Source organism: Pantherophis guttatus, chromosome 8 (genome assembly GCF_059756535.1).
Source record: "Pantherophis guttatus breed Tessera chromosome 8, ASM5975653v1, whole genome shotgun sequence".
Taxonomy (NCBI): Eukaryota; Metazoa; Chordata; class Lepidosauria; order Squamata; family Colubridae; genus Pantherophis; species Pantherophis guttatus.
In genome coordinates this window covers 13,501,815-13,528,178 of record NC_142070.1, presented here as the reverse complement: position 1 = coordinate 13,528,178, position 26,364 = coordinate 13,501,815, and the positions used below count along the sequence as shown (strand labels likewise).

Here is a 26,364-nt window from a genome sequence, read left to right as displayed (position 1 = left end):
ATAATTTTATGGTACTACTCCAAAAAAAAGTGGTGTTATTAGCCATCAAACGTCAAAAATACACTTTTCCCAAAAGGTTTCCACAATTTTGGCCACTACTGTATTAATAGTCTCTCCCTGGAGGCATTTATACTTTAGGTAGAGATATCAAGGGAGATCTAGTTGGTGGACCCTGCTGGTTGCTCATATCCTATTAGGGTGGAAATCATTGCCATTTTAGAAATACGCCTTTGCTCAGCATGTGACTCAAAAGATTAGTTCATCTGCAGCAAGATCTTTGGCCAGAACTGTGAGAATAATCTGTCCTTAGCATATGGGATCCTCAGATAATATAAATGTCAATGGTTCCAGACAAGGTGTCTATAGTGAAAGCCCCAACTTCAATATTCTGAAAACCTTGTGCAAGATTTTGAGTGATATTTGGGACACCAGTATTAGAGATTGTAGGCCTTTCATGTCAAAGATATTATTAAAAGTTGGCAAATGGAAAGAAATAAAACTCCATATATTAGATTCTCAGATGATGGATGATGTCTATCAGGTGTTGTTTTTAAGACAGAGTATAGAGTACATCTTAAGCAACAGATATCTTAAAAAACTCCTAAGTAACAGACTGGAGTTCGATCCTGAAGAGGTTCAAGTTGACTCAGCCTTCCGTCCTTCTGAGGTCTATAAAATGAGGATCCAGATTGTTGGGGGCAATATGTAAATAACGCTGAATAAATCTAAACCACCCAGAAAATACTGTAAAAGCCCAAAGCAACTAATTCTTAAGCAGGTGCCTTGCTGATCTTCTCTCTCTCAAGTTGACAAGTCATCTTGTCATAAGTCAGTAATTTCAGAAAATGACCAAAGCCAAGAGTGACCATAAAAAGGAAAGTGAAAAATAGAAGGAAGAGAAAGCATTCAAGGTCAAAAGCAGGAATTTATTTATTTATTTATTTATTTATTTATTTATTTATTTATTTATTTATTTATTTATTTATTTATTTATTTATTTATTATTGGTTCGATTTTATATGCCGCCCTTCTCCGGAGACTCAGGGCAGCTTACAATGCGTTAAACAATAGCCTTCATACTTTTGTATATACCTGCTTAGTAGGGTTTTCGGACCCCCCTAAGTGGTGTTCTTTTTTTATACAAAGTCAGCTTATTGCCCCCACAATCCGGGTCCTCATTTTACGTACCTCAGAAGGATGGAAGGCTGAGTCAACCTTGAGCCTGGTGAGATTTGAACTCGCAGTAATTGCAGGCAGCTGGCAGCTAAGTGCTACTTAACAGCACTTTAGTCCGCTGCTCCACCAAGGCTTCTTGGAGTTATAGGTCCTAAGGCAGGGGTGTCAAACTCAAGGCCCAGGGGCCGGATCTGGCCCGTGGGGTGCTTAGATCTGGCCTGCAGGGCTGCTCTGGAAACAGCAAAGGGCTGGACTGCAGTGCCTCTGCCAGTGAAAACGGAGCTTGTGAGGGTCGCCTGTGACCCTCACAAGCTCCCTTTTCACTTGCAGAGGATTGCAGGAGGCCGTTGTAGCTGAAAATGGAGCTCGGGAGCCCGTTTTCTCTGGCAGAGTGGTTGGGCTACCACAGGGCCCCCGACACGAGTGATGTCAAGGTAGCCACGCCCACCCTGGCCATGCCCTCTCTGGTCTCCCGAGGTCAAACACAACCCTGAGGCGGCCCTCAATGAAATCGAGTTTGACACCCCTGTCTTGGAAGGTATACTAGGTAAGCTTCAAATGCTTGACACAGTAGGACATTTAAGCTTCTTGCTAGTGTTGAGTATGAGTCTCTCAACACTGCAGAAGGTCAGTAGTAATTATTATGGTAAGGTAATAGTTATTGCCTGAGTTGATGAAATATCCTTGCTCCATTGCTCCTTGAAAATGAAGCATTTGGGTATACTGTGACATTAAGGTGGTTTTTAAAAAAATGTTTTTATATTTATATGTCAATTGAGGCTAGCCTTGACCCAGAGAGATCATTTATCATATGCTCTCTTGCAGTTTTCCCAAGGAACTGATTTAACGTGTTTTATGTAATAAAGTAAAACTGTTGCTAATATCCTAAGTCCTTGGCATTAAAACTGTTCAGCAGTAGAATAGAAGACCTTAGGAAGAAAAATAAACCTCATGAGCATGGTAGATTTTTTTCACATTCATTTATTCTAATCCTGGTCTGGAAAAATATGGAAAAGTAAACCGGCAGACAAAGCAGAAAAGCTCCTTCTATATCTAAATTATCCAATTAGGTGGCTAAGACACTGAGCTTGTCGATCAGAAAGGTCAGCAGTTCGGCGGTTCGAATCCCTAGTAAAGGTCTCCTGTGTGAGCAGGGGGTTGGATTAGATGACCTCCAAGGTCCCTTCCAACTCTGTTGCTGTTAAACATAAACAAATCAAGGAAACACATTTTCTGTTGTTATCCAGGAGTGCAATGCAACAAATACCCCGCTTTCCCTAATAATTCTATGATAATCAAATAGGAAATGAGGAAAACTCCGTAAAGCCATGAATAAAATTACTATGAAATATAATACGAACACAGAAATAGAGAAAGAGAAAGATGCAGAAATTACACATAAAAATAATGGATGTGTGCCCCAATTTCCTGTTATGGCTGCTGCTACTTTTAATACATCCATATACAAACACTGAATTTCAGAGTTTGCATGGCCCAATGTGAACACTCTGGCAAAATTACAGAGTTCTGTCCAGTAGGTAATAGTTTTATCTATGTAAAATACAAGCATAGAAAATGACCATAGAAAATTATTTGGGTCAGTTTCATTGATTTTACAGTTGATGAAATCTGCTAAGTTTTGCATCCAAGCCTTATGCCTGTTGTTTCAAGGTTCATTGTAGTTGAAGTTGATAAGATCAGAGGCTATTTAGGCTATTTAAAATTAAAGCATTCTTTACCAGATATGTTAAGCTTTCTGGTTCTGGCAAAGTCTACTTTGTTATGTGTGGAAGCTAGTGTGTCAATTAAATGTTATTGCAGCCACTTCTGCAGTCTATCCATATTTCCTACTTAGAGAAAGAGATAATTATGCTGACTGGAATGTTCTTTATGTAGCTGTCAGTCACTTCCTCTCTCTTGTCAGTAGATCTTCCTTTCTTCAGCTTTTCACAGAAACCAGCTGTGTTGAGTTGTTTCATCCCTGGTGGTCTCCACTATCTTCAGTGGGTTTTCAGATTTTCCTACTCCCATTGGCCAAACCTTACCAAGGTCTTGTGGAATTAATAGCATTCCTACAGCAGTGAAAAACTACCCAAGATTACAATCAACCTTGATCTTTGTTAAAATCAATCAGCCAACACTGTCTTGATTCATCATGCTTGCCAGCCATGATTCCTATTCAATTCCCTCTCAAAGTTCCTTCTTCCCACAAGTCCCTTTACGAAAGATCTCTTGTCTGTCAACTTGGCAGAATCCCCCTCCCCTTCTAGTATGGAAAAGTATTTCTTATAAGAAGCCTACGAGAGTTTACTCTACCAGTATTTCTCTTGCATCTCCTAAAATTATCTAACCAAATCAGAGTGTATCTAGAACAGGGGTCTCCAACCTTGGCAACTTGTGGACTTCAACTTCCAGAATTCCTCAGTCACCACATGCTGGCTGAGGAATTCTGGGAATTGAAGTCCACAGGCACATGCTGGCTGAGGAATTCTGGGAGTTGAAGTCCACAAGCACATGCTGGCTGAGGAATTCTGGGACTTGAAGTCCACAAGTTGCCAAGGTTGGAGACCCCTGATCTAGAAGAGTCACAGATGGTGCAGCCTTTGCTTACTTAGAAATGTTCTGTAAATCATTTGACTATGCTCTTTAGGGCTATAGATAAAGGTGATTCATGCTCTAAATTTGGACCTCGTTTGGCAGTCTCCAATCTGTCCAGATTTCAATTGAAACGTTCTTTTTTTTGGTTTCCCAGAAATACTATTGCCAAATGTTGATATTTATTTTTTTTAAACAGACATTACGGAGCAACAATTTTTGTGGAGTTTTAAGAAAATATTGTCTTTTCATTTGTTCTCTTTATCATCTTCCCTGGGGTGCAAGACAGATATTGAAGAAGTAGAAAAAAGCATTTATCCAGACTGATTTTATCCTGTCCTTTGTCTTAAAAGGAATACAGATTTAACTCTTTAAGATATTTTTTTCTATTTTAGGACCATTTATGATCAAGCATCATATAAGCAGATTTGATGGTGATTTAGCTTTTCGGGAAGCCTCAGCAAGATGTACTGTATAAAATAAAATGGAGAATATTTCTAAGGTGCAAAGAATGATGTTTTACATGCATTTGTGTTCCTTTTGATGGAACTTAGTTTTAAAAGCCTATTCGATGAGAACTATAGAAAACCACAGTATTTGAAGAGATTTATCTTTTGATAGAATGGCTACCCATGCTTAATTCCTTTATTAAGGCACAACCCTGAAGTAAATAATTTTTTGCAAAGCTTTCCCTTTTTTTCGTGAATTCAATCCACTGATTCTAATGAAGTGAAAGGGAAGGATAATTTTGCTATTATTTCAATTAGTGCACGATGAGGATTTAATATTTATGATAAGATCAAAGGTCCACCTCCAGAATTCAAGAACAATTTTTCCCATATGTTCTGTTAAGGTGTTCAGGAAGTATTAAAGATACCATTTTAATTAACCTTTCCCAATCTGACCAGTTAAATGTTTTGGGACTATAGATCCCAAAACACTTAGCCAGCATGACCAAAATATTCTAGTTGCTGCTATCTGGAGTGTCTCAGGTTGCAGAAACTGTTATTAATTATCTCCTCTATGCACAGATTTAGCTACCACAGTACCTATCTGGCTACTTTTTAGAGGCTCGTTGTTCAACTCTTTGGAACTTCTTTTGGGACTGGGAAAAGAGGGGAAAGGTAAATGGGATAAAATACATTTCAGCAAAGAAGGGAAGAGTTGTTACTTTTCTTGCTTTCTCTATCCAGAATACTGTTAAGATAAGAAGATAAGACAAGACAAGGCAAGATAAGATAAAATAACTTTTATTGTCATTTTTTTTTATTGTGAGCATACTGGCCCACATTAAAAAATGAAATTATGCTGCCTGCTCTTCAAGAGAAAGTGTATATCTACCCAAACACATGCATAACACACATATACACATGCCACATAAATACATAAATATATACCTGCACCAGAGGTGGGTTTCAGCAGGTTCTGACCAGTTCTGGAGAACCGGTAGTGGAAATTTTGAGTAGTTCGGAGAACCGGTAGTAAAAATTCTGACTGGCCCCACCCCCATCTATTCTCTGCCTCCCATGTCCCAGCTCATCGGAAGGAAATGGGGATTTTGCAGTAACCTTCCCCTGGATTGGGGATGGAATGGAGATTTTACAGTATCCTTCCCCTGCCATGCCCACCAAGCCACACTCACCAAGCCATGCCATGCCATGCTACGCCCACCAAACCACACCCACAGAACCGGTAGTAAAATTTTTTGAAATTCACCACTGACCTGCACCATACACCCACACCCACACACAAACGTGTATATGTATACACACACACACACACACACACACACACACACACACACACACATATTGGGTGAGTTCTACTTACCTTTACTACTGATTTGCTTGCGCAGATCAGCCATGATGATGTCGTGGCGGGTGGGCGGAGCCTCCTGCCAGTTTTACTGCCAGTTTTATAGAATCGGACTGAACCGGGAGCAACCTACCACTTATACATTAATCACTGTCCATTTTGAATACCTAGTGGAAAGAGGAAACTTGAGAATTCACAAGATTGATGCTATATGGAACAACATTGTGACTGAATCTGGATGTTCTGCTTCGGATACCACGGAGCCTCCTCCCAGAAGGTGTCATCCATGGAAGGGAGAAAGGATATGAGGGGCTGTTAAGGCAATCAATGACCCGTGAGAGCACCTTGTCAGTGATGACAGCCACTCATAAATTTCTTTCCCAAGAAAAAGTCTTTCTGGCACCTATATTGTCATTCTTTCAGCTCTCATTCATTTTAATGTATTTCAATGTATGTTGTAAGGAGATATCTGCATCGCGGATAACTTCCTCATTGACACAAGCGCACCAGCCAGCAGCTCTCTTCTGGGTTCCGTTATGCGTGTGCGCACTGGGCAGTTGCTCTCTTCTGGGTTCTGTTGTGCACATGCGCACCGGCCAGCTGCTCTCTTCCAGGTTCCGGTGCTCCAGCGTGCGCACTCAGTTTCAGCATTCGGTGCCGAGAAGGTTAGCCGTCACTGCTCTACAGTATAATACGATTTGAGTCATCCTTTGACCTAAAATCAGGAACTATATTCCCCCCCACCCCCCAAGATTCTGAAAATGTGGGGTAGAAAGAAAAGAGACTGAGATTCAGGAAACACGATCATGGGAAGAAATGAAATTTTTCCAGATCTTCTGCTGGTTTTGAAGTACAGATGGCTCACAACTATTTCATCTTTCAAATATATCTGTGTTAACAGTTGGACGCTAAGCTCCAATCCATTTGGTTGCCAAGGGCACTGTGTACCTCTTCTCCAGATGCTCTTTTTATCTGCTTCTATGGCATAGATACCTACACATAACACCTTGCAGAGAAAATCAGATCCTCCTGCTATTTTAAGGTACAAATAACCAGCTGGTTTTTGCTATTTGCTCCAAGACTTAGTGCATCCAAATTCAGAAGGTGTTATGAAAACTGTGATGGACTGGTGATGTCTGTTATATGGATGTAATTATAAGTTCAGAGGACATGAATATGAATTAGGACAAGAAAAGAGAGAGGCAAGATCTTCAGAGACTAATTAAGGTAATATAGATAAGGGGAGAAAATACTTCACTTCCACCGTAGATGCATAAATAAATACTTTTAAATAAATCGATTTTATTTTCTAAGAAATTTTATCTTGAGCTTTCCACAATCTGGTATCTTATTTCTCCCTATTGACAGACTTGTTAGGGATTTGGGGAGTTAAAAGCCAACAATTCTGGAAGGCCCCCAACTTAGGAAAAATTCATGAATGTATATGCAAGTTGTATGTGTGTGAAACACTGTATATAATTAATTTTACAAATGGGAGATGATTACATTTACAAATGAGGCATTTCAGAAGCAACTGATTTTGTATTCATTCACTCACTTAATATTGATTGAATTTTTAAAAATTAAGTCTTATTCCTTTTTGGAGCTTGACCTCTGATCAGTATGTGTGTATATAATATCTTCATCATTGTTATAGCAGTCAATACAATGTTTAATGCACCTAATTTGTATATTATTTGTTGGGGAAAAATCTTTCCAGGGTTCATTTTACTGAAAGTTGATACACTAGTTGACAAGGTACAGACAGGTAATATATAGGAATTTTGGGTGAGTTGTAATTTATTTTTCTATCTAATCTTTCTTTTTTTATTATTATTTTTATTTTTTATTATTATAATATAAAATGACATACATTTATATATATACTCTCTTAACAGCTATTTTGTGATGATCTTCTTCTAATATTTACATTTCCCCCTTTATCCCTTTATATTATTCCAGTTTCTTCTTGTCCCCTTCTCTTTTAATTACAGTGTATTTATTAAGACTCATATTAACTTTATATTTTCTATACATTAACATATTCATTCTTTCCTTTTTTACATTTCACCCCTATTTTTCTTCTCCATTATTCCTATTCTCCAGCCACTTATACCATTTGTGCCAGATTATATAATGTTCCGTATTCTCTTTTTCTTTAAGCTCTTTTGTTAATTTATCCATCTCAGCACACTCTAAGATTTTTTTAATCAACTCTTCTTCTGTTGGTATATTTTCTTTTTTCCAATTTTGTGCATATACTATACGGGCAGCTGTTATAATATGTAAGATCAAATATTTTATTTCCTTGGTGTATTTTTCAATAAATATCCCTAATAAGAATGTCTCTGGTTTTCCGCTCATAGGTTGTTCTATTATTTTCTCTAGCCATTCTTTAATCTTTGCCCAGAACTTCTTTGCAGCTGGACATATCCACCAAAGATGGGAATAGGTTCCGTAGCTCTTGTTACATTTCCAACACACTGGAGATTTACTCAGAAACATCTCTGCAAGTCTAGCAGGAGGTAGATGCCATCTAGCTAGCTAGCAGGTGTATCATTTGTCTTTTATCTCTCTTTTTCTTTATCAAAAGAGGAATAGCTGTATAAAAAAATCAAGATACTTTGAATTGGAACAGTTCTCTATAATTAATTAACTACACATAGTTCTCCTAATATATCCCATCCTTCCTACTTCCCTTCCGTCTTTAGATTTTGAGCGACCCTGTTGTAAATTTAATCTTGCTTGTAACCTCCTTCAATAATCTAGGCTCTTTAAAACCACCTTCATTATGGAGTCGGAGTCTCTTGCCTAATACATAAATTCTCTCCTTCGTTTTATGAATGCCCTTTAAATTAGCCAAGCCAGCATTATTTTTTTCTAAAACATCTTTATTAGGAGGCATCATCTGTTTGAAGAATTTTCCAATTTAAATCCAATTCAGTATTAAAAAGGAAGGGAGAACAAAAGACCTTGAAATTGTCCATCAACCTTTTTTGAAACCCACACAGAAGATTCTACAGGGAGGGCTGGAAGATATGTTCCTTTCAAATTTTAAACAAGTAATTCTAAAAATTAATAGCAAAAAATGAAGGACATAGCTGAAGAAAGCAATTAGTTCTCTATTGTTGCCAGGAAAATAACGTGAAGTTCAATCAGTGGTGAAATTCAAATTTTTTTATTACTGGTTCTGTGGGCATGGCTTGGTGGGTGTGGTGTGGCTTGGTGGGCGTGGCTTGGTGGGCACGGCAGGGGAAGGATACCGCAAAATCTCCATTCCCTCCCCACTCCAGGGGAAGGATACTGCAAAATCCCCATTCCCTCCCCACTCCTGGGGAAGGATATTGCAAAATCTCCATTCCCACTCCACTCTGGGGCCAGCCAGAGGTGGTATTTGCCGGTTCTCCCAACTACTCAAAATTTCCTCTACCGGTTCTCCAGAACCTGTCAGAACCTGTTGAATTTCACCTCTGAGTTCAGTGCCTTTTTTATTTTTAAATTTGCACATTATACTCATATTTATATACGTACATGCACATTTTATTTTATATATATAGTCTGCATGCTTCATTTTATTGATAGGTTAGTGGCCAGTTGGCCTGCTTTTATTATCTAAATTATCTCTGTGTGAAAACCATCTTGAAGATGAGAAGACAGATCAGTCTTGACCTTATTCAATTTTATTTCCTATGAAGTAAGTGAATAGTGGAACAATCAAACTTTTCAATGCAAAAAGGGGAAGAATGACAATGTAGATTGGTGCTTTTTTTTTTTTTTGAGTCATTCCAGGATTTATATATTATTGATAAAAAGGCCAGGAAGGAGAAGAGGCAATATTCAAGTGCCACCACTAAACCACAGCTAAAACTGTCCTTAGGTAAAGGATAAAAATTAAACTCCACTGGTGTTGGAGTAAGTAGAAAGGATCTTTCACCAATCATTGCTAGAAACATGGTTGAACTTATGCTGCAAATTGAAGTGCAGAGTAAATAATTAAACCTGCCTCTGTGGAAAATATTTTGCAGCATCAGGAAAGGAGTAAGGAACCTTCTTTCAAACAAAACCTATAATGTCCCATAGTGAGGCATGGTAAGATGGTAGGGGTAAAGCAAGGCATCATAAATAAGTATTTGGGGAAGGGAAAGTTACCTGGTAGAACAAGTCTTGAGATAAGAGGGAAAGGGCAAGTGAATATTTACATGGAATTGTAGGTTGTTGTATATCTTAAAATTTTGATCTCTCTCTCTCTCTCTCCCCCTCCCTCCCCCCTCCCTCTCCCTCCCTCTTCATCAGGAGCAGGTTCCAAATCGTGTAGCTACCAGTTCACTTGTGCGCACGGCGCTTCTCCGCATGTGCAGAAGCGTCCGGGTGGGTGGGCGGAGCCTCCTGCTGCTGCCGCTACCAGTTTGCCCGATCTGCTGTGAACCGGTAGCAACCCACCACTGCTCTTCATTCACTCACTCTCACTGATATACTGTACATTTATCTCATAGGAAGCAATAAACTCCAGAAATAGCCTTACTTGTTTTATGTGCAAAGTGAGCTTAATCAGAGAATGATAGAAATATTTGATCCACTGTATTGTCTTGCATCTGTCACCCAGTGTTCTCTGTTACGCTAGCTGATCACCCTGACTTTGGTTGATCTAGCACCACAAAGACCTGGAGTTCAAATTGCCATGAGATAGATCCCATTGGGTGCCTTTGAATTATTACTCTCTTTCCTACCTAAATGTCCGTTGTATAGTTTTCTGGGAATTATTTTAGAGAAATCCTGGTGGATACTGACGTGATGACACAGTGGTTAGAATGAAGTATTGCAGGCTAACTCACTGCTAGGAGTTCGATCCTGACCAGCTGGACACATTTCTCCTGCAACAAAAAAATGTATCCTAGTAATATATGGATTTAGATACATATAATAATCTGGGATAGTCAATGATTTAGTGCACGGGTGTCAAACTCAATTTCATTGAGGGCCACATCAGGGTTGTGTTTGACCTTGGGGGGCCTGGGGGGGGCATGGCCAGGATGGGCATGGCCAGTTTGACATCACTCATGTCGGGCGCGCCTGTGGTGACCTGAGCGCTCTATCAGTGAAAACGGGCTCCCGAGCTCCATTTTTGGCTGCGATGGCTCCCTCCAATCCTCTGCCAGTGAAAAAGGAGCTCAGGAGGGCTGCATGCAGCCCTCCCGAGCTTCGTTTTCGCTGGCAGAGGCGAAAACCTTCACTGTTTCTGGGGTGCCCCCATGGGCCAGGTCTAAGGACCCCATGGGACGGATTTCACCCCGGGCCTTGAATTTGACACTCCTGATCTAGTGACTGTGTCTAGAATAATAATTAAAAAAAATCACTAGACTCGCAATTAGGTAAATTAACGCAACAAATAGATATGTTTGATGCTCTTCAGATGTTTTTTGTTCAGAATTTTTATTCACTCTGGCTATTTCAGGCTTCCAAATGAAGAATGCTATAATGGATATAATAGCAATGATGGATGCTATCGGTTGGAATATCTGAAAGCTTTATGGGGGCAGATCATCCCAGCTTAGTCACCATCTATGTCAGGGGTGTCAAACTCAAGGCTCAGGGCTGGATCCGGCCGATGGGATACTTAGATCTGGCCCGCGGGGCCGCTCTGGAAATGGCGAAGGACCGGCCCGCGGTGCTTCTGCCAGCGAAAACGGAGCTCGGGAGGGCCGCACACAGCTCCGTTTTTGCTGGCAGAGGGTTGCAGGAGGCCATTGCAGCCAAAAACAGAGCTCAGGAGCCCGGCAAACACAACCCTGATGTGGCCCTCAATGAAATTGAGTTTGATACCCCGGATCTATGTGGTGACTAAGAGCCTTGGTAGTACAGGGGTTTAAGGCACCCTGTTATTAAGCTTATTAAGACCAGCTGCCTGCAATTACTGCAGGGTTCGAATCTCGCCAAGGCTCAAGGTTGACTCAGCCTTCCATCCTTTCTAAGGTAGGTGAAATGAGGACCCAGTTTGTGGGGGCAATAAGATGACTTTGTATAAATATACAAAAGGATGAAGGCTATTGCTGAGCACATTGTAAGCCGCCCTGAGTCTTCGGAGAAGGGCGGCATATAAATCAAATTTAAAAAAAAAAAGAGTTAATATTGACCGGTTAGCGAATTATCAAAATTTGATAGGCCGTAATGGACTTAAGTAATAGTATGCAGGGCATTATAAGTAAAGTTTGGGAAGTATCATTTTATTTATTTTATTTATTATTAAATTTATAGACCGCCCTTCTCCCGAAGGACTCAGGGCGGTGTACAGCCCAAGTAAAGAACATAAATACAAACATTAAAAGCAATTTAAAAAGATATATATAAATTTGGCCCCAAAGTTAAAAACAATAACAAAACATATTAAAAACATTTAAAAAGCATTAAGCCAGCCCGGCTTGCTGAAAAAGGAAGGTCTTCAGGTCACGGCGGAAGGCACCGAGGTCTTGAATTCTTCGTATCTCTGGGGGCAGTTGATTCCAGACAGCAGGTGCCCCCACAGACTCATGACTCCTCCTTCAGAAATTATAGCCCTACAAAGGAGCTTCCACAAAGAAGAATGGGTCAACCTATTCTCCAAAGCACCTGAGGGCAGGGCAAGAAGCAATGGGTGGAAAGTAAACAAGGAGAGAACCAAGCTAGAAATAAGGAGAAATTTCTTGACAGTTAAAATAATCAGTCAGTGGAATGACTTGCCTCCAGAAGTTGTGAATGCTCCAACACTGGAGGTTTTTAAGAAGAGATTGGACAACCATTTTATGAAATGGTATGGGGTTTTCTACTTGAGCAAGAGGTTGGACTACAAGACCTCCAAGGTCTTTTCCAACTCTGTTACTCTGTTATTCCGTTAAATGGCAAAAAACCCTGGTTCAAGTTATTATTTGTCATGTTTGTTTTTTTTTAAATTTGATTTATATGCCGCCCTTCTCCGGGGACTCAGGGTGGCTTACAATGCGTTAAGCAATAGCCTTCATACTTTTGTATATTTATACAAAGTCAGCTTATTGCCCCCACAAACTGGGTCCTCAATTTACCTACCTTAGAAAGGATGGAAGGCTGAGTCAACCTTGAGCCGGGTGAGATTTGAACTTACAGTAATTGCAGACAGCTGGTGTTAATCACAATGCTATCAGTCTGCTGAGCCACCAGGCCAGTTTATGATTTATGTTTATGATTTAAACTTATGATTTCATGAGCGTTTTTAAATATTTCAATGTTATGTACATCACTTAGAGTTGTGCAGTTAACTGAGGTGCCTATATAAATTGAGTAAAACTATAAAAAAATATTCATGTGATAATTAAGAATGCACTAAGTTCCTGACTGTGCTAGCTTTATTAAATTAACAGATGTGGAAGCACCTAAAAAGTAGGCAGCAATCTTATTTTCTAATTGCTTTGAATCTTTGAAAGTATCTCCTGGGAGAGTTGGTTGGACTGAGAAATACTGAGTCATGAATTCTTGTTGAAATCACTGTGGTTCATCCTTCACTCCCTTCCCTGATTGTGATAAATGAGATAATACTCACTTATGTACCCTCATGAGCACCTTGGAGAAAAGATGTGATAAACAGATGGCTTATTGGGATTTAGGAAGTTGCGAAGTAACTGGACCAGTGTTTGATTGGAAGGATGTATATTATTTGTCTCATTCTGAAACTATGATAGAGGAAGAAATTTAACTGCTGTAACAGCCTCTTGAGACCGGAAGGCAAATGGCTGTGATTAATATTTCGCATTTTTATAAAGAAAGCTTTTCACGCCTAATGAGCTGAGGTGTGTTACAAACTACAGACGGAATGCTTCATTTCCCAATAAAATGCAGCTGGCTGTGTTGCAAATGGTGGCAATGAAGAACCCCCCCTACTGAGTGGATGGACAAGGCAATTTCAGAATTTGGGAAAGCAAGCTGTCTTATCTGACACTGCAGAGAAAAATACCAGCAGGTTGGAAAAATTAGATTGCAGCAGCAAAGCAAATTTATTTATTTATTGGTTCGATTTATATGCCGCCCTTTCTCCGGAGACTCAGAGCGGCTTACATTGCGTTGAACAATAGCCTTCATACTTTTGTATATACCTGCTTAGTAGGGCTTTCGACCCCCCCTAAGCGGTGTTCTTTTTTATACAAAGTCAGCTTATTGCCCCCACAATCCGGGTCCTCATTTTACCTACCTCGAAGGGATGGAAGGCTGAGTCAACCTTGAGCCTGGTGAGATTTGAACTTGCAGTAATTGCATGCAGCTGGTGCTACTTAACAACACTTTAGTCTGCTGTGCCACCAAGGCTCTCTGTGTGACCAAGGTTTCACAATTGTACAAAAAGATAACTTTTTTTGTCACTGAATTTAAGGCAACGTCTTAGTGAGAAATGAGTTTTCTCCCGTCACCTTGGTGCTGGATAACTGGAACTAATGGTTTTGTTTTTTTTTCTTATGCCAGCTGTAGTAGCAGGATTCCATGAAACCTAGGTGATCATCGGAAATTATTATAGGCTTTCATCTACATGGTACACGAGTTCATTGTGTGCAAAAGATGCGAGAGGTCATGATATCTCTAGTTGAAAAAAAGAATCAAAGAGTAGTTAATATGAAAACATCTGCCTAAGCCCATGGAAGCCACTGATATTTTCAAAAGAAGTCAACAAATCAATAAACAATCTTGGGGTATATAAATAATATGATATACAAGGCTGCTTATTACTTGACTGCTGTGCAAATCCCCATAGTTGCAACCTACCAAGGGAAAATTATGTCCTCCAGACAATTGAGTCCCGATTTTCCCATTTAATTATACCTTTGCTATGTGTTTATATGCTTACCAATAAGCCTTTCACCGATTCTCCAAAGGAGCCCAGATCCTACTTCAACTGGAAACTTCATCTCTTTCTTTCTTTATAATTTCCCTTTAATTAAAAAATAGAAAGTAGACACAGAAATAGGAAGGGAAGGGAAAAAGAATGGTGTGTTCAATTTTTAATTTGGGAGTGCATCAGGGGTGGGCTTCATAGGGCTTTGGGAGAACCTCTAGCTAAGATTCTGTGCACTTCCGAGAACCCCCAAATCCCACTCCTGGCTGGCCCGTCCCACTCTGCCCCTCCCAGTATTCCCCACACGGCCCGTTTTGGATGCAGGTAACTGCAGGGCATGCACGGAAGCTTGGGGAGGGCGAAAAATGGGCCTATCAGAAGTTTGGGAAGACCTCCAGAGCCTGGGGAGGCCATTTTCACCCTCCCAGAGGCTCGAGAAAAGCCTTCGGAGCCTGGGGAGGGCAAAAACGCCCTCCACCGTGGTGCAGGAGGCTGACTAGGCCACGCCCACCCAGCAACCAGGCAAAAAGCCCTTGCTAAAATTTTTGAAGCCCACTCTTGGAGTGCATGAACCTAGGGTTCTCCTTATCTATTTATTATGTTGGGTGTGACATTATAAGTTTTATACCTTATTTATTTGTTTGGCTCAAATCACAGGTTGAGAACTACTGCTCTACATAATATTATATGTTGCGTTGTGTTATGTTGTTTAATATATGCATATAAAAGAATGAATGAGGTGGTATGATATGAGACACACACAAACACATACTTTCATGGTGTGCATCTTGCTAGGAGAATTAGCCCTGCCTTATTCTTTTATTTCTTTTTAGTATCCTCTCTTCCGCCACCCTTCCCCATGGTACACATTCTGCTTCTATGGTGACAAGAAAAGATGCTTTGTTTGTTCTTTTGAAATTGTCTGACATCGGCAGTGAACTCTGTGCAAGGCTGCCAAACATCTGTCTTCCACATTTCCTGATCCAAGAGAACTGCTGTGTCTCCCCTTGAATATTAATTGCTGTTTTGAAACAGTTCAACTGTTTTTACTTGACGGCTAGATGATGATCAGTCATGCGTGGATGAGCAACTGTGGCAATACGGCAGAATTGTTCTGTTTCGTTTTGTGTCCTTTACAATATATTGATTTATGTGGCAGGTAAATAACTTTGCTGAAAGTCATCAACAGGGATCCTCTCTTATCAGTAAACCTACACCTGAAGATTATGGAATGATCGCTATGCCAATTAAATGCACAGTAAATTTAAACTTCGGGTTTAATCTCTACATGAAGTGGAATTTTAACCACATCTTGACGCATGTTTTCTACTATCTCATAATCTGATTATCAACGAAAATTCATCGGCTGCTTTGAATCTAGAGAGCAGTTATTAAAAAGAAAGGTTTAAACATGGCATATGTTTGGGGCCATAAATAAATGATAAATGATGCTTAGCACATGTTTGTATAGTTTATGTATACAAACAAAAAACGAAAACCAACCAAATAAAAAGTAAACCAGTCCACTAGAATTTGACAGCTAATCAATTTAAACAAACAAATAATAATAAATTTCAGGAGTTTGACTTATTCTTTGTTTATATACCTTTCGTGGAATGATTGAATTTAGGCTGTTCTCATTTTAAAAGTACAGTGGTACCTAGGTACTCATCATTAATTAGTTCTGGGAGGTGTGATGAGTACCAAAAATGATCTGTACCAAACAATTTTTCCCCATAAAGAATAATGTAGTGAGCAGCTGACAACAACAAGTTGTAGCCTGTACATTGACTACTAAACAAACGATGAGTACTGGGATTAAATTTTCGCCTCAAAATACCTTGAGGACCAAATTCGATGAGTTTCAAAGCAGTTGAGTATCAAGGCACCGCTGTAATTATTATTACTTTTTGAATGTTAGAAAAGTTATGGCAGTCAGTCTCTACAATATTTTTGTCAGAGGTAGACTTGTAGTTAATAAATGGATTCCAATTTGCATGGATAATCTCTATTAATTGCATGCCTTCACAACTTAATTTGTATAATGCCAGTTTATTCATACACAATAGAGTAACATGTATTTTTGGTTGTTTCCAATAGAAGTGGTCACAGTGTAATGGCAGGGTCTGGATTCTTTATCATAGAAGGACTTTCCAGAGCCACAGAAGGAACATATAGCCTGTTTTAGAAGCTTGCTTAATGCATGTATATTATTTAATTTACTTTTGTCTTTATTAGAGCCGTGGTGGCGCAATGGTTAAATTGCAGTATTGCAGGCTAATTCTGCTGATTGCCAGCAGTTTGATCCTGACCGGCTCAAGGTTGACTCAGCTTTCCATCCTTCCGAGTTTGGTAAAATGAGGACCCAGATTGTTGGGGGCAATATGCTGACTTTGTAAGCTGCTTAGAAAGAGCTGTAAAGCATTATGAAGTGGTATATAAATCTAAGTCAGCAGTGAAATCCAGCCAGATCTATCCGGTTCGCATGATCCAGTAGTGCCGGTGGCTCCACCCACCCACCCGGACGTCACCATGTCCCATTTTTGATCCTCTGCGCATGCACAGAAGGCTTTGCGCATGCGCAGAAGAGGCACGCGTGCTCACATTTCTGATCCGGTAGCAAAAGTAAATGCATTTTACCCCTGGTCTAAGTACTATTGCTGTTACTATTAAATTGCTATTGAACACGAGAACCTTTATAACTGAAAAATTAGTGTGGTTATGTTCAGTAAAGTATTCCAGTTGCCATACTCATTCTTATTGCTTTAATCCAAAACTAGAATGACAGGATTTCCTGAATGACTAGTACAACTATTGGAAATCTTAAAAGTGGTGTAGATAAAATTATACATGCAGTTTATAAGCAAACATAGGGAAAAAAAACCTCCAGCAGTGGCCAAGGGACTGTAAAAAAAAAAAAAAATCAGTTTATAATTCCAGCGCCAAAAAATAGAGTGCTTAAGAAAGTTCAGGCACTGAAAAAAGAGCAGCCCCGAAAAAGTAAAAATTAAAAATGAAAGTTAAAAGAAAAGATGAATGAAAAATGATGGAAATGATTGTGCATGTTTATGAAAAATAAAAATAAAAACTTTATATATATAAAAAAGAAAGTTCAGGCACCAAACAACTGGGCCTATATTACATGTTAGCAAGAAACTTTCAACAATACATGAAACTAGAACTCCCTGGTGAACAAGCTAGATTTAGAAGAAGCAAGGTCACACATGATCACATTGCTAACCTCTGAGGAACACTATTCCAAGAGAATTCCCAAAACACATATATTTTCTTTCATTTATTCTTTGTGTTTGAGTTTGTACCAAGCTACCTGATCTATCTACTGAGCACTTTGTATGATGACCAGGAAGCAACACTTAGAATGGACTGTGGAGAAATTAAATGTTTTGGAGTTAGGGAAGTATCATGTCAAGGTCGCTGGACTAGAAGAAAAAGGAATTGGACTAGTAGAAACATGTTGATTTTTGCAAGTTCAGAATATTGGTTGTTGAAGGTTAAAGAAGACAGGAAAAAGCAATGTTCTGCTTCTCATGATTAAAAATAAAATGAAGATTATGTCAACAAGCACTTTCAAAATCAGGAAATGTGCCTAAAATTAATCAAGAATGTTAATAAAAGTGCTCCTGTTTCGATATCAATTTCCACATTTGTCTAGAAAATCAATGATGAACTTAGAACCATTCCTTCTCCCTATTAATATCCATGCCCTCGTCACATCTCGCCTGGACTACTGCAATGCTCTCTACATGGGGCTCCCCTTGAGGAGCACCCAGAGGCTCCAACTGGTCCAGAATGCGGCTGCGCGGGTGATTATGGGAGTGACGTGGCGCTCCCATGTAACACCTCTCCTGCGTGAGCTTCACTGGCTCCCGGTGGTCTTCCGGGTGCGCTTTAAGGTGTTGGTTCTCATCTTTAAAGCGCTCCATGGCTTAGGGCCAGGGTACTTACGAGACCGCCTGCTGCTACCGATAACCTCCCACCGGCCAATATGCTCTCACAGAGAGGGCCTCCTCAGGGTGCCGTCGGTCAAGCAATGTCGGCTGGCGGCCCCCAGGGGGAGAGCCTTCTCTGTGGGGGCACCTGCCTTGTGGAATGAGCTACCTCCTGGAATACGACTGATCCCGGACCTCCGGACCTTCCGTAAGGCTCTGAAGACTTATTTATTCCAGCAAGCCGGCCTAGCCTAATGGTTTTTAATGGGATTTTTAAATTTATAGACTTGGGGTTTTAAATTGGGAGGCCGATTGATTTAATCTCTTTTAATTATCTTAACTTTTGTATTGTATGTATTTTAATTTTGGCTGTTCACCGCCCTGAGTCCCTTTTGGGAGAAGGGTGGTATACAAATTAAAATATTATTATTATTATTATTATTATTATTATTATTATTATTATTATTATTATTATTATTATTATTATTATTATTATTATTATTATTATTATTATTCTACTCAGATATACTGTACCTTCAAATTCCCAAGGTTGAGAAGCACTGTTCTACCCTTTAATATAGGCCAGGTTTTTCTGCATCAGTGTGGGAAGAAAAACTCTTGGTCTTTCTTTTCTTTCAACCCATAACGTTGAGAGAACATAAGGCAGTGGCAAACCCTTTCCATGTTGTTGCCGTGAAAGCAACACTCAAAGTCGCCATGAGTTAAACTTTTCTCAAGGGGAGACTTTATTTAGCTATTGCTAAATCAGTTACTGGTTCATATATAAAGGGTAGCGGTGGAGTTGGAATTCTGCTGAGATTTCTGGCAATTAAATGGTAGTTTTCTCTTTGCAGTGCATTATATGAAAGCACACACCAGAGAAATGCAGGCTTGTGTTGGAAGAAATGTCAGTTCCAAGTGGGGAGAAAGATCCTGGAAACATGGAGGCTATTTGGAAAGATGGTTTAATGGTGGACAGGGCCACATGGGTTTTTTTGGGTCCTGGGCAAAATAAACACATGGGAGAGAGAGCGAGAGCTAGAGCTAGAGAGATTTATACCCTCTCTTGGGTTCCGCCTTGGAGCTTCCTGTTCCTGTGAAAGAAATGTATTCTGTTTGGTTGTCAGACTCCCATGGGGCCATGCAGGGGTAACTTTGTAGTGTCTTAAGTCCCAAGCTTGGTTGAATCTTGCTGGGTGATGTAATCTCCCCAGGTGCCATGCCATGAGATGGGTAGTGGGCTAATCCTATTATGTCCTGAGGGTGAAGGTCTTTTGTGTTGTAGATAAACTGGCCCAGCCTTTGGTCTTGTAAATAACGAAAGTATCTGCTGTGGGCAGGGAGCTGGGGTTGAGATTCTGTCGTAAGATTTCGATTTTTCTTTTAGGGGAAATACTCTGCCTTTTTAATATTTCCTAGAATATTTCATTTTTCTAGGAGAGGGATGGGTGCTAACTTCCTACACTTGCATACCGAGAGAAAATACAGACTCTTCATGCTAATAATTTAAAAAAAGATATTTATTCTATCCAAAGGCCCCTTCTCAAACATTCTGCCGAGGCAGTTTGATTGCCTTCCTTTTCAGCAGTTCAATAGCAAAATGGCATCAAATACATATTATTATTATTTTATCATTTACGTTCAAAACTTTATTCTCAACAATAACTGCTGACTCCTCTAACATTTCAGCTGGAATGTAAATAACAATTCCAGACTATAGAGTTTTCTTTTTCCTAGCTCCTTGAATACATTGTACACCCAATTGGGGATATTTTTCAAGAGAAACGCTTCACAATCGAAATAGCAATTCTGTTAAAACTGCATCACCTTTGAGAAAATGTTTTTCGCTATAGTCTTCCTTCAGGGAATTCGAAATTGAATATTTCCCAGCTATCCTGGAGGCTCCGGCGCTTTGCAGAGTAGGGTTTCAACAGCATTGACTCTAGGGGATCAAGGCACTCTCAGCGGCCCTCCTTAAATTGGGAGTGATGTGGGAGGGGGCGCCAGTGGGGATTTCCTTAGAGCAAAGGTCTCCAACCTTGGCAACTTTAAGACCTTTGCTGGCTGGAGAATTCTGGGAGTTGAAGTCCACAAGTCTTAAAGCTGCCAAGTTTGAGGACCCCTGCCTGATCTATATGATAAATAAATATAGTGTCCTCTCTCCTCATCTCCTATTTTGAATAAGCAAAAATGACAGATACTTTGGGAACCATTGTAGGATTTGCCTGAAAATGGAATAACAAGTGAAAGTGAACCTTATTTCAACTTCATAGTTGTGATGCTTTTATTATCCAGTTACAGTGTTGCCGAATCTCTTTTTAAGAGTTTCCCTCCTTGTCACTGCTCTGTTGTGTTGTTTGTTTGTGTCTGGGGAATATTTTATCCATCCTTGCTAGAAAAAGATAGAAAAATAAGCATACAAATGGAGAACTTCTTTCCTTGCTTCTCCAAACTGAGTTACTTTTCATTAATTAATATTGCTAACAGGAGTCTCTTAAGCAGTTGATTTTTCTGTCAACCCCAAACTGGATAGATATGTCTAAATCAGGAAAGACAATTTCCTTCCTTCCTTCCTTCCTTCCTTCCTTCCTTCCTTCCTTCCTTCCTTCCTTCCTTCCTTCCTTCCTCCCTCCCTCCCTCCCTCCCTCCCTCCCTCCCTCCCTCTCTTATTTTGGGATGGGGGAGTATATTTTTAATTAGACTTTTTTGCAGTTTTATTGGATAGTTTATTTAATTATACATTTTAAAGAAGAGAAAGACAAGAAGGAAATTGAATAATGAAAGTTATTGCAGTTAATTATGAATAATTAAATAAATGATAGAGTTTTCAGGGTATTTAAGTTAGAAAAGATTATTAGCAACATGGATTGAATATGTTCTCATATTTAATAAAGTAAAATTAAAGTGTGGAAATGAAACATACTTTAGATATTCCTTACAACTGGCAATGCAAGTACTATACTTAGTTGAAGTGGCATACATTAAATTGCGGAATCAAGCAAAATGTGATTTGATTTGGAAAATTAGCGCCTATGGGTCCAGTGATTTGAATCTAATTTGAATCAGATCAATTCAGAGTTTTGAACAGATTTGGAAAAAGGCGTCACTGCGTATTGTAGAGAAATTTCTAATTTGTGCAGTTTGAGAACAACCAATCTAATTATTCAAATTGATCCTACACCAGGGATGTCAAACTCGATTTCATTGAGGGCTGCATCAGGGTTGTGTTTGAGCTTGGGGTGGGGGCTTTGCTGGGCTGGGCATGGCCAGCTTGATGTCACTCGTGTCAGGGGCACTTGTGGTGGCCTGAGCACTCTGCCAGAGAAAACGGGCTCCTAAGGTCCATTTTCGGTTGTGACGGCCTCCTGCAACCCTCTGCCAGCGAAAACAGAGCTCGGGAGGGCCGCATGCAGCCCTCCTGAGCTCTGTTTTTGCTGGTAGAGGCATTGTGGGCTGGTCCTTCGCTGTTTTCAGGGTGGCCCTGCTGGCCAGATCTAAGCATCCTGTGGGCCTAATCTGCCCCCCGAGCCTTGAGTTTGAAACCTCTGTCCTACACCATACATTCAGACTTTCACAATGGTTGCATGAGGATCAGTAATGGATCTAATAGAGATGGGAAGATGTGCAACTTTGTGTCCTCTTTACAGGTTATTTCCCTATAGTGCGGAAAATCACATCTGGGAAGTTATTATTTTATTTGTTTTTTTTAATAAATATTTTATTGATTTTCAACAATTAAAATACTCAGAAGAAAGTTTGGGCATAACTGTGACCATTTACATGACATATTACTATATTTCACTTATATGCTATACATTCTAACTAAATTCAATCCTACTTTATCTAATTTTTTTTCTATTCTCAATCCATTTATACCACTTCTCCCATATTATATAATATTCCAAATCAATCAGTCCTTTCAACTCTAGTGTCATCTTGTCCATTTCAACGCAGTCCAAGACTTTTTTAATTATTAAGTCTTCTGAGGGTATATTTGTGTTTTTCCAACACTTTTTTTTAAAAATTTGATTTATATGCCGCCCTTCTCCGGAGACTCAGGGCGGCTTACAATGTGCTCAGCAATAGCCTTCATCCTTTTGTATATTTATACAAAGTCAGCTTATTGCCCCCACAACTGGGTCCTCAATTTACCTACCTTAGAAAGGATGGAAGGCTAAGTCAACCTTGAGCCTTGGTGAGATTCGAACCTGCAGTAATTGCAGGCAGCTGGTCTTAATAACCAGCTTAATAACAGGGTGCTTTAGACCACTGTACTACCAAGGCTCTTAACACTGTGCAAAGTAGTCTTGCCACTGTTATTATATGTAGAATAATGTACGTTGTTTTTTTGTTGTATTTTTTTTCCCGTTATCCCCAGAAGAGACAGTTCCAGAGTGTATTCTATTTGGACGCCAGTTAATTCCTATAACCAGTTTTGTATTTTTTTCCAATATTTTTTCGATTCTGGGCATAACCACCATGCATGAAAGAAGGTACCCTGCTTTTGTCCACATTTCCAACAGTTTGGGGTTAAATTTGGATATATCTTTGCCAATCTTGAAGGTGCCAAATATCAGCGATAAAACATTTTGTATTGATTTTCTTTATGTTTTGCTGATTTTGTTATTTTATAATTTCTGTTCCAAATCATTTCCCAATCTTCTAATTTGATGTTATGTCCTACGTTTTTTGCCCAAGCTATCATCGCTCCCTTCACTATGTCCTCGGCTCTGTCAAATTCTAATATTATTTTATTTGTATTCTGCCTTAGAGTGAGAACTAAAGATGGTGAACATTGGGGATATACATTGTAGAAGAGCAATTCTGTAAGATTGGGCTGTAGAATAGTAACTGGGCCAAAGTCTATGATTATAGTAACTGGGCCAAAGTCTATGATTATGGCTATATACATAAGCCATTACATCCAGAATCTTGCCATCCACCTTGCGGAAAGCATAGTCAATCATTGTTCTACAGTGCCAGTTCATTTGCAGAATTTTTGTGTGCTATATTTTCAGTACAGTCTGTTTCCTGTTGCCATCCAACTCAATTATGGGCACTTTATAGAATAAGTCTAATTAGATTTACTCTAGCCAAAAGGAAGTCTGACTAATGCAGAAACCAGAGAGATTGTCCTCCGTTGTTCTTAAAAGATTTGCGTAGACATTTCACAGAAGCCAGCTCAAGAGAATGATGGAGGCACAGTGAAAGCATATATCCTCTTCTATACAAAACCAGGGGCCAAATTAGAAGCATCGTTGCATCTAATATACAAAGAGATTTCTTTTCTTAATGCAGAATCCTTCCATTAGAAGCCACAATTAACGAGGTTGCACAATAAAGCTATAGTTCTCAACCCCGCTGAGAAATAAGTCATTCTGAAAGAAGAGAGTTTTGTGTGAATGTGGTTGTGAATAACTTCGATACAAAATCATTTGGTTTCCTTACTTTCCTCTTTCTGCCATCAAAATGTAGATTCTGGCAGATTTTATACCTTGTTTGTTGAATATTTTCACTAGAAATATTTCAGTGACATTGAGTTTGTTAAACATCAAGTTTACGATATCTTATTTTCCTGATCACATATGCCACTGAGTTTTTCAAGTGAAGTAAAAAGAAGGATGGAAAAAGTGGTGTGATCGTGGGTAAATTTCCTTCCTCATTTGTTTTGCTGTTTCTCCCCTTTTCTTTAAATCTTCAGTTTTTCGGCTGGGTTGTTTTCTTCCTTTTAAGCAACTCCAAAACTTCCAACATTTTCATGAATTGAGTAATGTAACTGACATCATTTTAGTATTTAGGTAGTCCTTGACTTATAGCCATTCATTTAGTGACCATTTGAAGTTGCACTAAAAATGATTTATGATGTTTTTCACACTTATGACCCTTAAAGCATCCCTGTGGTCATGTGATCAAAATTTGGATGCTTGACAACTGGCATGTATTATGACAGTTGTACCTGAGGTCATATTTTGCAACCTTCTAACAAATGAAGTCAATGGGAAAACCAAGTTCACTTAACAACTGTGCTGCTAACTTAACAACTGTAAAATGGGGCAAAACTCATTTAACAATTGGCTTGCTTAGCAATGGAAAGTCTGGGCTCAATTGTAAGTTGAGGATTACTGTATAGGTAATATACAATAGAAAAGATATTGCGTGTCTAAAGGAGATCTCTATATAAGTTGTAATTGCATAGTTTTTGAGTTCCAATTGCCTAAAATAGCAACAGTAAAACAGTTTATTTCACTTTCTTCCCTTAAATATTAAGTTTTAAAAACCTGGCCTCTGTGTACTGTTTCTCTGAAAATAAGACCCAACCAGAAAATAAGCCCCAGCATGATTTTTCAGGATGCTTGCAATATAAGCCCTACCCCCAAAATAAACCCCAGTTATGATCATCAGCCAGATGGATGCATTTATAATCATAAATTTATTTGTCAAGCATATATAAGATAACAGGTAAAAGTATAAACATAATTTGAATACATGAAAAGAGTAAGTAAAAAGGAATATTAGGACAGGGACGGTAGGCACGCTAGTGCGCTTATGCATGCCCCTTACAGACCTCTTAGGAATGGTGTGAGGTCAACAGTAGACAGTTTAAGGTTAAAGTTTTGGGGGCTTGGGGAAGAAACTACAGAGTCAGGTAGTCCATTCCAGGCATTGATCACTCTGTTACTGAAGTCACATTTTCTGCAATTGAGTTTAGAGTGGTAAGACTTAACCAGAAAATAAGCCCTAATGCATCTTTTGGAGCAAAAATTAATATAAGACCCGGTCTTATTTTCGGGGAAACACGGGTAGTTGGTACATGAAATAGGCTGAGATATGCATGAAATAGACGGGGATGTAGATGGTGATTGTCTCTGCTCTCTGAACTTTCATTTTCCATTTGGCAACACCCAATGAACCTTGTCCTGAAGGCAGCCATGGAAAATTACTTCTGCATTTGTGTTACTTCCGCATTGCCATTAATACTACATACTCTAGTCTTGTCTGCGTCATGACAAGGAATCAACTGGATTCAGTGGGATCTAGCAGAAAGTTATGGAATGGAGAGTTAGGATATGATGTAGACCGGGGTGTCAAACTCAATTTCATTGAGGGCCGCATCAGGGTTGTGTTTGATCTCAGGGCGGCCATTGGGGCCGTGGCCGGGATGGGTGTGGCCAGCTTGACATCACTCGTGTCAGGGGCACCTGTGGTGGCCAAGTGCTAAGGCAGGACTTTCTTCAGACCCACCCTCCCTCTCATTATAATCTTCCCTCCCTCCCTCCCTTCCTTCCTTCCTTCCTTCCTTCTTTCTTTCCTCGCCCCCCCCAAGCTCTGTTTTTGCTGACAGAGGCACCACAGGCCGTTCCTTTGCCATTTCCAGGGTGGCCTTGTGGGCCAGATCAAGTACCCTGTGGGCCAGATGCGGCCCATGGGCCTTGAGTTTGATACCCCTGATGTAGACAATTATCTATCAACAATATTGGCTTCAGTTTTTTTTAGTGTGGTTGCTCCCTATTCCTTCATACTTTATGGTTAGGAGAAAGCTCAAACCAATCTTTCTTGTTTTCTCAGGTGTGAAACTGGGGATCAAAAGTCTCCCTGTACTGCCTTTCCTCTGAGCTCCAGATGAAGCGGAGATTCTACAAACAAGAAAGCCTAAGGAGGGAGAGCGGCAGGAGGAGTTGGCATTTAACTGCAGAGCTTCAAGTCTTCCCATCCATAGGTGGCCCAGCGCCAACATTTTAAAGGTCCTGATCTCCTTTTCCTGCCTTTAGACACAAAGGTATGCCATGTTCTTAATGTGACTCATGTCTAAATATTGCTTTGCTTTGTTGTTTGGCTCATTCGGCTTCCTCTACAGCAGGGGAGTGGAACGATGGCCCTTTCCTGACTGGTGGACTTCAACTCCCAGAATTCCTGGGCCAGCATGGCTCAGGAATTCTGGGAGTTGAAGTCCACCAGTCATAAAAGGGCCATCGTTCCATATTCCTGCTCTATAGGAAGGAAGCC

At 39.7% G+C, this 26,364-nt stretch overlaps 1 protein-coding gene across 13 annotated transcripts in view; it reads left to right on the top strand.

The window, feature by feature from the left end:
- MAPK10 (mitogen-activated protein kinase 10) overlaps positions 1 to 26,364 on the top strand; it is a 236,462-nt gene that overhangs the window by 18,705 nt on the left and 191,393 nt on the right. For 12 of the 13 annotated variants that reach the window (XM_034440428.3, XM_034440427.3, XM_034440424.3 and 9 more), the window contains exon 2: positions 25,927 to 26,137. The gene's annotated coding sequence lies outside the window, so the exon portion shown is untranslated. Of the gene's footprint in view, positions 1 to 25,926; positions 26,138 to 26,364 lie in introns of those variants that run through there. The other variant, XM_087875097.1, reaches the window with a different exon arrangement.